Source organism: Cetorhinus maximus, chromosome 21, assembly GCF_964194155.1.
Source record: "Cetorhinus maximus chromosome 21, sCetMax3.hap1.1, whole genome shotgun sequence".
Taxonomy (NCBI): domain Eukaryota; kingdom Metazoa; phylum Chordata; class Chondrichthyes; order Lamniformes; family Cetorhinidae; genus Cetorhinus; species Cetorhinus maximus.
The window spans coordinates 13,004,818-13,017,150 of record NC_135899.1 but is presented as its reverse complement, the minus strand read 5'-3'; the positions used below and the strand labels follow the sequence as shown (position 1 = coordinate 13,017,150).

At 43.4% G+C, this 12,333-nt stretch overlaps 1 non-coding gene across 1 annotated transcript; it reads right to left on the bottom strand.

Annotated features, from left to right (window-relative positions):
* Positions 1-7,240: 7,240 nt before the first annotated feature.
* LOC144696161 (5S ribosomal RNA) lies at positions 7,241-7,359 on the bottom strand. Its single transcript, XR_013580078.1, has one exon. It is a non-coding gene; the product is annotated as a 5S ribosomal RNA (ribosomal RNA).
* Positions 7,360-12,333: the final 4,974 nt, after the last annotated feature.

The following is a 12,333-nucleotide window of genomic DNA, read 5'->3' as shown; positions in this document are numbered from 1 at the left end:
TCTCTATGTAACCCTTGCAGCCTCTAACCTTGTTAAGAAGGCTGTTAAATAAGTATACAGGATCCTTGGGTTTTTTAATAGAGGTCGAGAGTTCCAAAACCTTTATAAATCACTGGTTAAGCTATAGCTGGAATATTGTGTCCAATTCTGGGTGCAACGCTTTGGAAAAGCTTCCGAGATGCTGTAGAGGAGATTGACTGGAATGGTCAGTCCTGGAATGAGGATCTACAGTTATGTGGGAAAAATAGCAAAGCTGGGATCATTCTTCATAGAGCAAAGAAGGTTAAGGAGAGATTTAATAGAGCTGATCAAAATTAGGAAGGGTTTTAATCAAGTAAATAAAGAGAAATTATTTCTTCTGATAGGAGGCTCAGGAAATTGGGTGGCGGAAACAGATCCAGTAATAGGTCTGAAAGGGAAATTGGATAAATACTTGGGGGGGAAAAATACAGAGCTACTGGGTAAGAGCAGGAGGAGAGGGTCTAACTGGATAGCTTTTTTGAAGAACCATCATATATGGTCCGCACATCCTCTTTCTTTGTTGCATTTTGATTGTCTGCTTTTTAATACAACCTGGAGATAGCTGCACTCTATTTATCCCATGCTATGCCTTGTCTGGTAATGTTTAATGGGGCAGTACAAAGGGAGCATAGCTGTCTTGAGAATACTTGATTTTAACCCTGAGCATAACCCTAGAAAAGTGTTGTATGCTCCAAGACCAGTATTCATTGCCTTGATTAGAACGAAAATTCATTAAAAAAAATAGAGCCTTTGAAAGCCCTATTCTATTTAGTGAAGGATAAGTATAACCCTGCAAAAATATACACCAGATGTATGATGGCCTTGGCCATATTGATATCACAAGGGTTGGGAATTAGGAACAGAACGCTTGACTTGTTTCCACTATTGGAGGTCCATGTGTAGTGGTTAACATGAGCAGTGCAACTGGGACAATCAGATTGGTGTTTTCAGCTGGAACCCATGTAACCATCTCCTTGTTAGCATCGCTCGCAGTTATAGGCTGCCCCACCATGAGAAACCTGATAGCTGAAAAATAACTACCCATCGCCATTTTAGCGATTTCAAAAGGAGGGCTTGTGTCTTTAGCAGTTCTGCAACTGCTCACCTCCACTTTTGCCTTGGAATTCCACGTTAGCCATCCCTAAAACTGACCCTCAGACTAAGCCTCTCTAGTGTCTAAATTATTCTTGTCGCCCATAAACTCTTTGCAGGAAAGCTCTTCAAGAAAAAAAGGACTGGAATATATACGGAGCCTTTCGTGACCTCAGGAAAACACTCTGGAGCCGAGGAAGTAAGTTTTGAAGTGTCATAATGTAAGAAAATCGCCTGCCAATTTACACACAGCAAGCTCCCAGAGAACAAGCAAAGTGATAATGACCAGATGGTCTGTCTTTTGTCATGTTGATTGATAAATAATAGACAGGAATAACTCATCTGCTCTTCTTGGCAATAGTGCCATGGGATCCTTTACATCCAAATGGTAGGTGGGGCCTCGGTTCAATATCTCACCTGAAAGTCAGCACCTCTGACAGAACAGCACTTCCTGCGACTACACTAGAGTGTCAGCCTTGATTTTTGTGTTCAAATTCTGTAGTGGGACTTGAACCCAGAGCCTTGTGCCTCAGAAGCGAGCAGTACCAAGTGAGCCACAGCCGATGCACTAGTGTTGATTGAAGAATAGATATTGGCTAGGAGACGGGGGAGAACTGCCTACTCTTCCCCGCATATTGCTTTGGGATCTTTTACATCCAACTGAGAGGACAGACAAGGTATTCCTGCAAAGGTCATTTGCTGCCTGCAGAGGCAAATCAAACTGGAAGGAACATTCCAAGGATAGCCCAGCATTTCACTGGGAATCCAGCTGGTCCTCAAAAGCTAATGCTACCTCAACCTCCTTGTTTTTGCATATGGAGTTAAATTTGTGGGATTAAAGGAGCACTGGCTGCTTGGACATGAAATTGACTGAGAGCCAGAAAACAAAGAGTAGTTGTAAACAATAGCATCCCCCCAAAAAATCCGTATTAACACCAATGCTCTTATTTGATCTATATTAGTGACCTGGACTTGGGTATGTAAGGCATAATTTCAAAGTTGGCAGATGGCGTGAAACGCAATAAAATTAGGCTAATAACAGACTTTGAGGATGATAAAGGCGATGGTGAAATGGGCAGACACGTGGCAGATGTAATTGAATGCAGAGATGTGTAAAGTGATGCATTTTGATTGGATATAAGCTAAATGACATAATTTTAACATGAATGCAGGAAAAGAGAGACCTAAAGGTGTACATACACAAATCTTTGAAGTGGCAGGACGAGTTAAGAAAGCTGTTAAGAAGGCTTTTGGGATTCTTGGGTTTATGAATGGAGGTGTGGAGTACAAATGCAAGGAAGTTACGCTAAACCTTTTAAAATAAATAACTGGTTAATGTATGCTGTTGCGGTTGTCTCAGGAAGAGGTTCAGAGGCTTAGAGTCTGAACAGCAACTATTTTTCGTAGAACATAACTATGTTCAGATATACAAGACAATGGGCTTCTTCAGTCCAAGCCATGAGCTAGATCCAGTCAGACCACTACTAGTCATGTGACTCCCTTTACATCACCTTGTGGGCGGTACTGTTTCCCCAGTCCCTCATTAACCATTTCAGTCCTGAACACCCTAATACTACACCTCCCCCCGCTCAAGTCTTTATCCAAATATATTTGCATTTATATTTACATGCTACCCCTTCTCCCCCACCGAGTGTCTGGCTTCACAGGTTTAAACGATTTGGAGATTTCATGGCTCTCCCTGATTGTGTTCTTTTGAAGCTTGAAGGATTGGTAGTCTCAATTGGATTTCTGTGTTCTGACTTGGCTGTTCTTCAATAGAAGCTGCAGTATCTGGTGTTTTGTTTGTTTGAGGTTCAACAATTGATCCTTTTCTTCCTCTCCTTGCTTTGATACTTTTCCCTTTCATGGTCAGATGTCATGTCCCTTTCTTTACGTTGACTATGCTCCCTATCCTTGTTCATTGAATTGGTGCTGGTCCTTTTTAACAATTTTGTCTGCCATGCTTTGCTTTTAGAGTGATGACTCTGAGTAGTCCCTGGTTCCAGAAGTTTTGGGAAATCCTGGATTGTGGCCTTCTGAGGTGAGAAAGGCATTTGATTAACGGCTTACTGCTTGTCCAATTGCGGTAACGCCGATGTGGTAGGAAGGTCAGTATCCTCTGATGTAGAAGAGGTGGACCTCACCTGATTGGATTTTGTTTCTAGCTCTGAAACCATTCGGTTATTTGCACCCTGGGCCACCAGTTCTGGGGGATGAATCAGTATGGATGTACTTACAAAGGCATCAGTATTGACAGATGAATACAGGACTACCAGCACCTCCTATCACCTGGGCTTTGACTGCGATCCTCTGATGATTTGCTGAGTGGTGAAGAGTCATGGTCGCACTCAGGTACTCGTTGATCCAGCTGGTCTGTTTCCTCTTCAGGCTAAAGAAGGTTACCTTCGTCTGTTTAGAAAGGAGCTGGATTATCTGCCTCAGCAAATGTTGTCAAAAATTCTGCACTGAAGCCCCAGTCAAGGCCATCAGTGCTGTTGGATGGTTTGAGAGTCTCCAGCTTGATATACTCAATGACTATCTGTTCCTTGACGTCTTCTGTTTTGGTGAGGTTGAGGGCAACACAGATGTCGAGGCTCAGGAGAGAAAATTCCTGATTGCGAATCACATATAGCCTCTCCAGTATCTGCTTGTTCCCTTATTAGAGCAGTTCTAGAAGCATGTCTATAATTGGTAGTCTGATCCCTCCTGGGTCATATAATGGTGCATCTTTTGTCCCCAGCTGGTTGGCAAGCCACGGTTCTCTATAAGACAGGACTGTCACACTTGCTCCTGTATCTAATTTAAGATTAGTAATATAGCCATTAACGCATATGACAGCATCACAGAAGGTATATCTGGGATCTTTAATCTCGCCTTTCATTGTTGTTCTTTGTCTTGGTGTGATTCTTCAATTATGTTGATGGCTTTTTGTGTGAAGATTCACTGGTGATCCTCTGTATGTTTAGAGGTTTTTTATCTGCACATTTTCCTAAAGTGACCCATTCTTTCACCATGGAAACATTCTGCCATGCTTTCAGGACACTATTCGCGCCTGTGAGGCTCTTTGGAGCCACAGCCCTGTCGTGGTTTGCTGCTATCTTGAGTCTTAATTGCACACGGCCTTCTTTGCCCTGGAGTGTCTTTCGCATTTCATTGTTTAATGAGCTGTACTGTCACAGGGGATATTCTGAAACATGGTCTGTCTTGACTTCTTAATATGTCTCTTTTTTGCTGACGGACCTCAGATTGCCTGACAACCTGTATCGCCTTCTCCAAAGTTAGATCATCTTTGGATTGATGCAGGTCATAAAGGATATCATCAGTTACCCAAACTACTGTGCGGCCTCGTATCAGCTCAGTCCTAAGATCAACATATTCACAGCCTTCAGCCAGCCGATACAAGTCATTGATGAAGGCTTTTGGATCCTTGCTCTTTCCAAACTTTTATTACTCTGGAGATTAAAGAAACTGGCAAAGAATTTTATGACCTCTTCAAATTTGCCAGATGATTCATGAATGCCTGGCCTGGCTATCACATCGCCAGCATTTGAATGAATTGGATACAAAAAAACATTAACTTGCTCAGCCTCTGATTTATTATTTAATCTTGATGCATATCTTTAAAACCTCCTCCTCCATGGTGCCCAATTCTGTGCTTGGCCTGGCCCTTCCTTCTGCCTAAAACATTCTGGAAAATTTTGAGTCCACTGCTGTCTTCAGCTCAGGAGAGGCTTGCCTTAAATTTTTAAGAAGGTGCTGCAGTAATCAAATTTTCCCACGCTGATCAGGGCTTTTAGATACCCGCTACGGGTACTGAGCCATTTAAAACCTTCTCTGCATCTCAGGAATAATCATCAAAGCAATTATTAAGGACAGTTAGTTATTTTGCTGTCGCTGGAGGATCGAATTTACTAGCCAACTTTTTTCTTCATTCTTTTTCACCACACGGTCGCCACGTGTTATGGCACCGACTCTGGACTTGGGCTGTGACGTGTTTCAAGCTGAGCACTTAAAAATGAACTGTCTCCCTGTAATAGGCTTGGTGTATCGGACAGGTTTCTTGTTAGAAACAGTAAGCTTTATTTACAGAGCTCCTGGTAAAGTTACATGCTTGAACCAGGTCCACAGCTAGAAATCTCCACCCCTTAGATTACCCGTGCTTAGGGCTGATTCCTTGTACAGTCACATGATCCCCAAAACAGTATGAAAGGTTTTACTGACAATCACTACATTCCTCCCCCTTTCATTTTGTATTACGTCTTATTTACAATAATATCTTAATCCATAACATATACAAATATACACAGTTCATGCAATTATGGATTAAGTCACTGAGGTGGTTTTCTGATTCAGTTAGAGCAAAGTAGCTCTACAACTTGAGATTTTTCCACTGGATTGATTCGATCAGGAACTGTGGCATCAGGGACATCCTTAGACAATGGAGTTTAGAATTATTTACTTCAACAGAGACATCATGTATGTCTATTCTATGTCGATCTGGCATCTCAGGGATCAAAGGTCCGATTTCGATTTCAGGTGGAGTAACTGGTTGTTGGAGTGTCTCTCTATTTCTTAGATGGTCCACATGTTTTTGAACAATCCGGTTTTCTACTTCCAACTGACATGACAAAAGCTCTGTTTCAGAGACGATTATACCAGGAACCCATCTAGGTCCATTTTCAAAATTTCACACAAATATTTTCACTCTTTACTGTGAATGTCATGATTCACTTTCTAACTACACTGGTTCTTCTCTACCTCCCCCTCCCTCTCTAAGTTAGGAAACACCAGACACAACCTTGTACAAAGGCAGCATTTCATTAGTAATTCAGACAGTGTTGAACCCATAGTTGCATGAGGAGTCACGCAACAGTTGAAAAGAAATCATGAAATTTGTGTTTCTAATGTTCCTTCGGATAATTTCTTCATTCCTGTTTTGAAGGTTTGCATTGCTCCTTCTTCTAACCCATTGGATGAGGGATGATATGGTGCCGTTTTGATATGTTTAATCCCATTTAAGTTCATAAATCCGTACGAGTGAAAGCAGTACCGTTATCTGAAACAATGACTTCTGGTAGGCCATGTACATTAAAACATTGGTACAGCTTTTCAATAGTTACACATAATGTCGGTGATCTAACTTCTTACACATTCATCCGTTTAGAATGCGCATCGATGATCACTAAAAAATGGTACCTAAAAATGGACTTACATAATCTATACGTCGTCTAACCCAGATTTGACCAGGCCACTCCCACGGAGATGAAACAGGCAACTTTTGTTGTTGCTGACACTGGAGACAGTGCTTGACCATGCTTTCAATGTCACTACCTATGCCTGACCACCAGACATAGTTTCGCGCAAGCATCTTCATTTTGGAAATGCCTGGATGTGCACTGTGAAGCTTTGTCAAGAGTGGTTCTCTTCCTTGCAAAGGGACGACAACTCTTTCCCCCCCACAACAAGATTCCATCTTGACACCTTAATTCAGTCTTACGGGCATAGCATGGTTTTAACTCTTCAGAGACTTGTGCATTTTAACATCCTTGTAATACCTGATCTCGGACTCTTGATAAAATTGGGTCCCGGTTTGTCCAACTCTTTATCTGCTTTGCACAGACCAACGAGGAGTTCAGGAAATTCAACACAAGTACAACTTCTTGTGGCACTGGAGCATGTATAATGCTCTCTGGCAAATGAAGATGACTGAGGGTGTTTGCATTTGTTATATGGACACCTAGACGGTGCATAAAGGTATGCCAACAAAATCAAAGCTCACCTTTGAATTCTGGTAGAGGCTATCGGCGGAATTGCTATACCTTCACTAAACAAACCCATTAGTGGCTTGTGATCTGACACTATGGGCAGAATTTTCCTGTCGGCGATTTGGGGGCGGGGCCCGCTCGCCGATGGGAAAATGACGCGGGATGACATTGGGAGGAACCCCCGACGTCATCCCGGTCCATTTAAATATTGAGGAAACTCTTTCAAGTTACCAACAATCACAGATTGCAACTCTTTTCGAGTACAATCACAGTTCTTGGTTTCCGGGAGTGGGACATGAACCCACAACCCTCTGATTCAGAGGCGAGGGTGCTATGAACTGAGCCACAGCTGACACCTCCAAAGCCTACTACACCTGGTATTCCCAGGTGGTCTCCCATCCAAGTACTAACCAGGCCAGGGTCTGCTTAGCTCCCGAGATCAGACGAGATCGGGCGTTTTCAGACTAGTATGGCCGTAGGTTAAATATTGAGGAAGGTGGGCGGACAGCGAAATCAGTTGTCCGCCCACTGACCTGTCAATGGCCAATTAAGGCCATTGGCAGAATAATTAAGATAATTAAAGACCCTGCCCGGCCAACCTTAAGGCTGGCGGGAAGGCCAGGAGTCCCAGCGGGCTTCTGATAATACATGTAACCTCATCCACTAGTGGGATGGGATTTCATGTCCATTTTTAAAAACTGTAATAAAGTTTATGTGTTTTTATTAACATGTCCCATCTCGTGTTACATTGTCACATGAGGGGGACATGTTAATAATTTTTATAATTTTCTATTTTTCAAGTTTTTTACAATGTCAGTAATCTCCCTGAGACAGCACTTAGTCTCAGGGAGATGTGCACTCTTCCGTGTGAACGCGCGATAGAGCGCACTTTAACAGCTGGGGAATCCCTCAACCCACCCCGCACAGGAAGCGCATAGCGCTTCCTATCGGGCAGGCCACTGGGCGGGCCTTAATTGGCCCACCCACTCAAAATGGCGGCGGGTCCCGTTTTGGCAGCGGAGTTCAGCTGCCCACCCGCCACTGAGCTGGTGGGGCCCGCCCGCCCATCAAGGGAAAAATTTTGGCCTATGTCGACCATGCAAATATTGATGAAATTTCTTTACTCCAAATATTACGAATCAGTTTTCTTTTTCAAGTTGTGAGTAACCTTTCTCGGCTGCAGAGAGGGCTCTGGAGACATCCTATTGGCTTTTTGGAACCATCTTCCATCCTGTGTGACAACACCGCTCACACACCGTAGGGAGATCCATCACAGGTTAATATCAATTCTTTTGATGGGTCACAATGTACTAACGGACATGATGAGTGTAAAAACTTCTTGACTTTTATGAAGGCTTCTTCTTGTTGCGCCTACCATGACCACCTATGGTTCTTCTTCAATAATAAGTGTAAAGGGGCTAACACTGGACAAATTTGGCAACAAGTGACTGTAATAATTTATCATGCCCAAAAAAGATTTTGAGTTTAGTGATACTGGTCAGAGGCAGCGTCTCCTTGATTGCCCTGAACTGAATGCAACCCTTGGGCATCCACTCAAAGACCCAGATTAGTGACTTCAGTCGCTTTGAAAATAGAGAAGTGCACTTTCCATCATTCACCTGCCTCCAAAAAGCTCCTTAAAACCTCTTCTAGGTTGGCCAAATGTTCGGCTTCCATTGATCCTGTGATCAGGACATCATCCAGGTACACTGCAACTCAGAGAAGTCCTTGAAGTAGGCTTTCCATGGTTCTTCAGAAAATCGCACAGGCAGATGATATACCAAAGGGTAGGCGTGTATATTGGTACAGACCCTTGTACGTGTTGATGGTTATGTACCCTCTGGATGTGCTGTCCAGCTCTAGCTGTTGGTATACATGGCTCATGTCCAGTTTGGTGTAGGATTTTCCTCCAGCAAGATTAGCGTGCAAACCTTCAATCCTCGGGATTGGATATTTGTCTAATTTAGCAGCCTTGTTTACAATTTATTTGAAGTCTCCACAAACGCGAATAGTTTGATCTGGTTTCATCACTGGGACTATGGACATTGCCCATTCTGAAAATTGGACTGGCTGGATTATTCCCAACTTCTCTAAGCGGCACAATTCTGCATCCACCTTCCCCTTTAGGGTGTAAGGCACGGGTCTGGCCTTAAAGAACCGGGGTGTTACTTCCAAATCTATGTATATTTTTGCTTGTAGGCCTTTTATCTTTCCCAATTCATCATGGAATACACTGTCATACTTTTTTAAAAGCTCAGGAATTCCTCCTGTTCCGACTTGAAAAATTCCTGACCAGTTGAGCTTAATTTCTTTTAACCAATCGCAGCCCTGAAGGCTAGGTCCTTCACCTGTTACAACAATCACTGGAAGCTGGGCTGTCTGTTGCCTGTAGGATACAGGTACAGAGGCGATGCCTTTCATCTGTATTGCCTCTCCAGTGTATGTCTTCAGCTGAGCTGTGGTTTCTGAACCTGAGCTCCAGATTCAGTGGCTGGGTACCTACACTTAGATACTTAAAGATGTCTTCTCCCACCACTGTGGTCGAGGCTCCTGTGTCATCCTCCATGACTAGAGGCTTCCCATTCACTTGAAGGGTGATGGTGATTGGTTCAGTTTTCACTGCCTTGACATTGTATAGGGAATAGATATCACTATCAGCAGCTTCTGGTTCAGTTATATTGTGCACTTCAATCATCTTGGCCTGCTGCCTGACTGGCTATCTTGATTTCATCTTGCATTATTTTATAACATAACCTTTTTTTGTGGCAGTAGTGGCATTCTGCCACTTTAAACCTGCAAGTTTCTGGTACATGGTTTACCCCCACATCGGCAACAAATTAATTTCTGAATCGCTGGTGAGATGCTTCCAGTATTCCTCTTTGTTTTTCGAGCGGTAGAAGCTGTTTCCCGCTTCGCAGTTGTCGCTCTGGTTTTTGCACCACACCCGGCGGTAGGTTCCCACCCCAACTGAAGAACGGCACCATGTTACACACCCTTCAAAGCCTGCAATCCCCTCTCCGCAATCTCCATTGCCAGCACTATTTCTATGGCATACTTCAAGTCAATTTTAACTCCTGCAAGTAAACGGCACCAATGGCGTCGTTGTGCACACCGCAAACCAAACAACCTCGCAACATGTTATTGAGAGCATCTCCGAAGTCGCAGTGTTCAGTCAACTGTTTTAACTTTGTGATATACATTGTGACTGACTCACCCAGGGCCCTTACTCTAGAGTTGAACTCGAATCTTTGCATAATCACCGATGGCCTCAGCTGAAAATGTGTCTTCACGAAGTCTACTCGCTCGTTAAAAGGTTTGAAATTGGGCACGCTCGGGGCCGTCAGACTACGGATGAAGTTATACGTCTGCTTTCGCAGACACTTGGAAGAATTGCTTTCTGCTTCTCCTCCGCGGTTATTTCGTTCACCACAAAGGAGAAACCTAGGTGCTCTATGTACTGACTCCAGTCTTCCATGGACAAGTCGTATGGGTCGATTCTTCCGAAGAGTGGCATGACTGGTGAGTATACTTTCCTTCCTTCCCATAAAAAGTGACATACTCACATTCAGGAGACAAGGTGCAGTGTCGGAGCTATCCCTCTTTCATCGCCACTTGTAATAAACTCGCTGTACCAGACTGGTTTCTTGTTAGAGACAGTAAACTTTTTTTACAAAGCTCCTGATGAAACTACATGCTTGAACCAGGTCCACGATTAGAAAGCTCTGCCCCCAAGATTACCCGCGCTTAGGGCTGATTCGTCTGTATAGTCACATGACCCCAAAACAGTATGAAAGATTTACTTGCAATCGCTACACTTCCAGTGCTACCTTGTTACCCCACCTTGTTTAGAAGCTTTTTTGAGCCCTTTTTGAAGTTTGCTCACACTTCTTCGGTCATCACTGGGTTCTTTTGCTATCTGCTTTTCGGTTGTGATTTTCAATGGACGTCCGCGTGCAATGGTGGAGTCCTTCTTGAGCTGCACAGTCGATTTCTTCTCTGCCTCTCAGCCTCCACGTCTGTTATGGAGCTTTTCTAACGATTTCCAACTGTTTCATCGACTCCTTCCATTTTCACATTTTTTTCCATGTCAGACTGCAGATCTTTCAGTTTTTGATTTCAGAGATTTCGGGATGCTTCACCTGCTGCCGAAATGTTGTACGTTGTTGTGGCTGTCTAAGGAAGAGGTTCAGAGGCACAGAGTCTGAACAGTCACTATTTATTGTAGAACATAACTATGTACAGATATACAAGACAGTAGGGCTTCTTCAGTCCAAGCCATGAGCTATCTCCATTCAGTCTACTGCTAGTCATGTCACCCCCTTTACACCGCCTTGTGGGCTGCACTGTTTCCCCAGTCCCACATTAGCCCTTTCACTCCTGAATACCCTAATACTACAGTTAAACCTTGACAGGCTATTATGCGCAATCCTGGGTCCCACACTTTAGGAAGGTGTCAAGGCCTTGGAAAGGGCGTGGAGAAGATTTTACTAGAATGGTACCAGGCATGAAGGACTTCAGTTATGTGGAAAATTTAGTGAAGCTGGGATTGTTCTCCATTACGCAGAGAAAGCGAGAAGATTTTATCAAGCTGTTCAAGAACATGAAGGGCCTGTGACTAGAGGACACGGATTTAAGATCATTGGCAAAATTAATGGAGAATTCTCCAAAAATTGGAGAATGCTTTCTTGCAGTGAGTTGCTGTGGTCTGGAACACTGCCCAAAAGGGTGGTGAAAGCAGATTTAATAATAATTTTCAAAAGTAAATTGGATAAATACTTGAAGGGAAGAACATTGCAGGCCAATTTGCTGGGTAATGCGGAAAAAGGAGAGCAGAACTGGTGAAGGCATGATAGGCAGAATGGCCTCTTTCTGTGCTGCTGTATTTCCTCTATGAAAGGATTAGATATGACTATGGTACCTCATAGTCTCTCAAAAGTCATCGTGGAGGTCCTACTTGTATTACTTCTTTATTTACAGGCTCAGATCAATGTCACGAGTCAATCACCAATCTAATAATTAGGTTTCTCTTTCGCTCCGATCAAATTGTGACATGGTTTCTCTGCTTCAGGATGAGCTTTTACCATTTTACCTCACGTTAATCCAGAAGTGGCCTCATGTAGGAAGCAAATAATCCTTGGTGAAGCTCCAGCAATTCAGGAAATGAAAGACAAATATTCATTTTTTTCCTCTCGAAGACACTGGCCAAACTTTTGAAAGATATGCGTTTTATACAGGAACATAGGACTCAGGAACAGGAGTAGGCCATTCAACCCTTAGAACCTGCTCCACCATTCAGTAAGATCATGGCTGATCTGGTTGTGGTCTCAACTCCACTTTCTTGTCTGCCCCCTCCATAACCCTTGACTTCCTTGTCTATCAACATCTATCTGACTCAGCTGTGAATAAATTCATTGACCCAGCCTTCACTGCTTTCTGGGGAAGAGAATTCCACAGG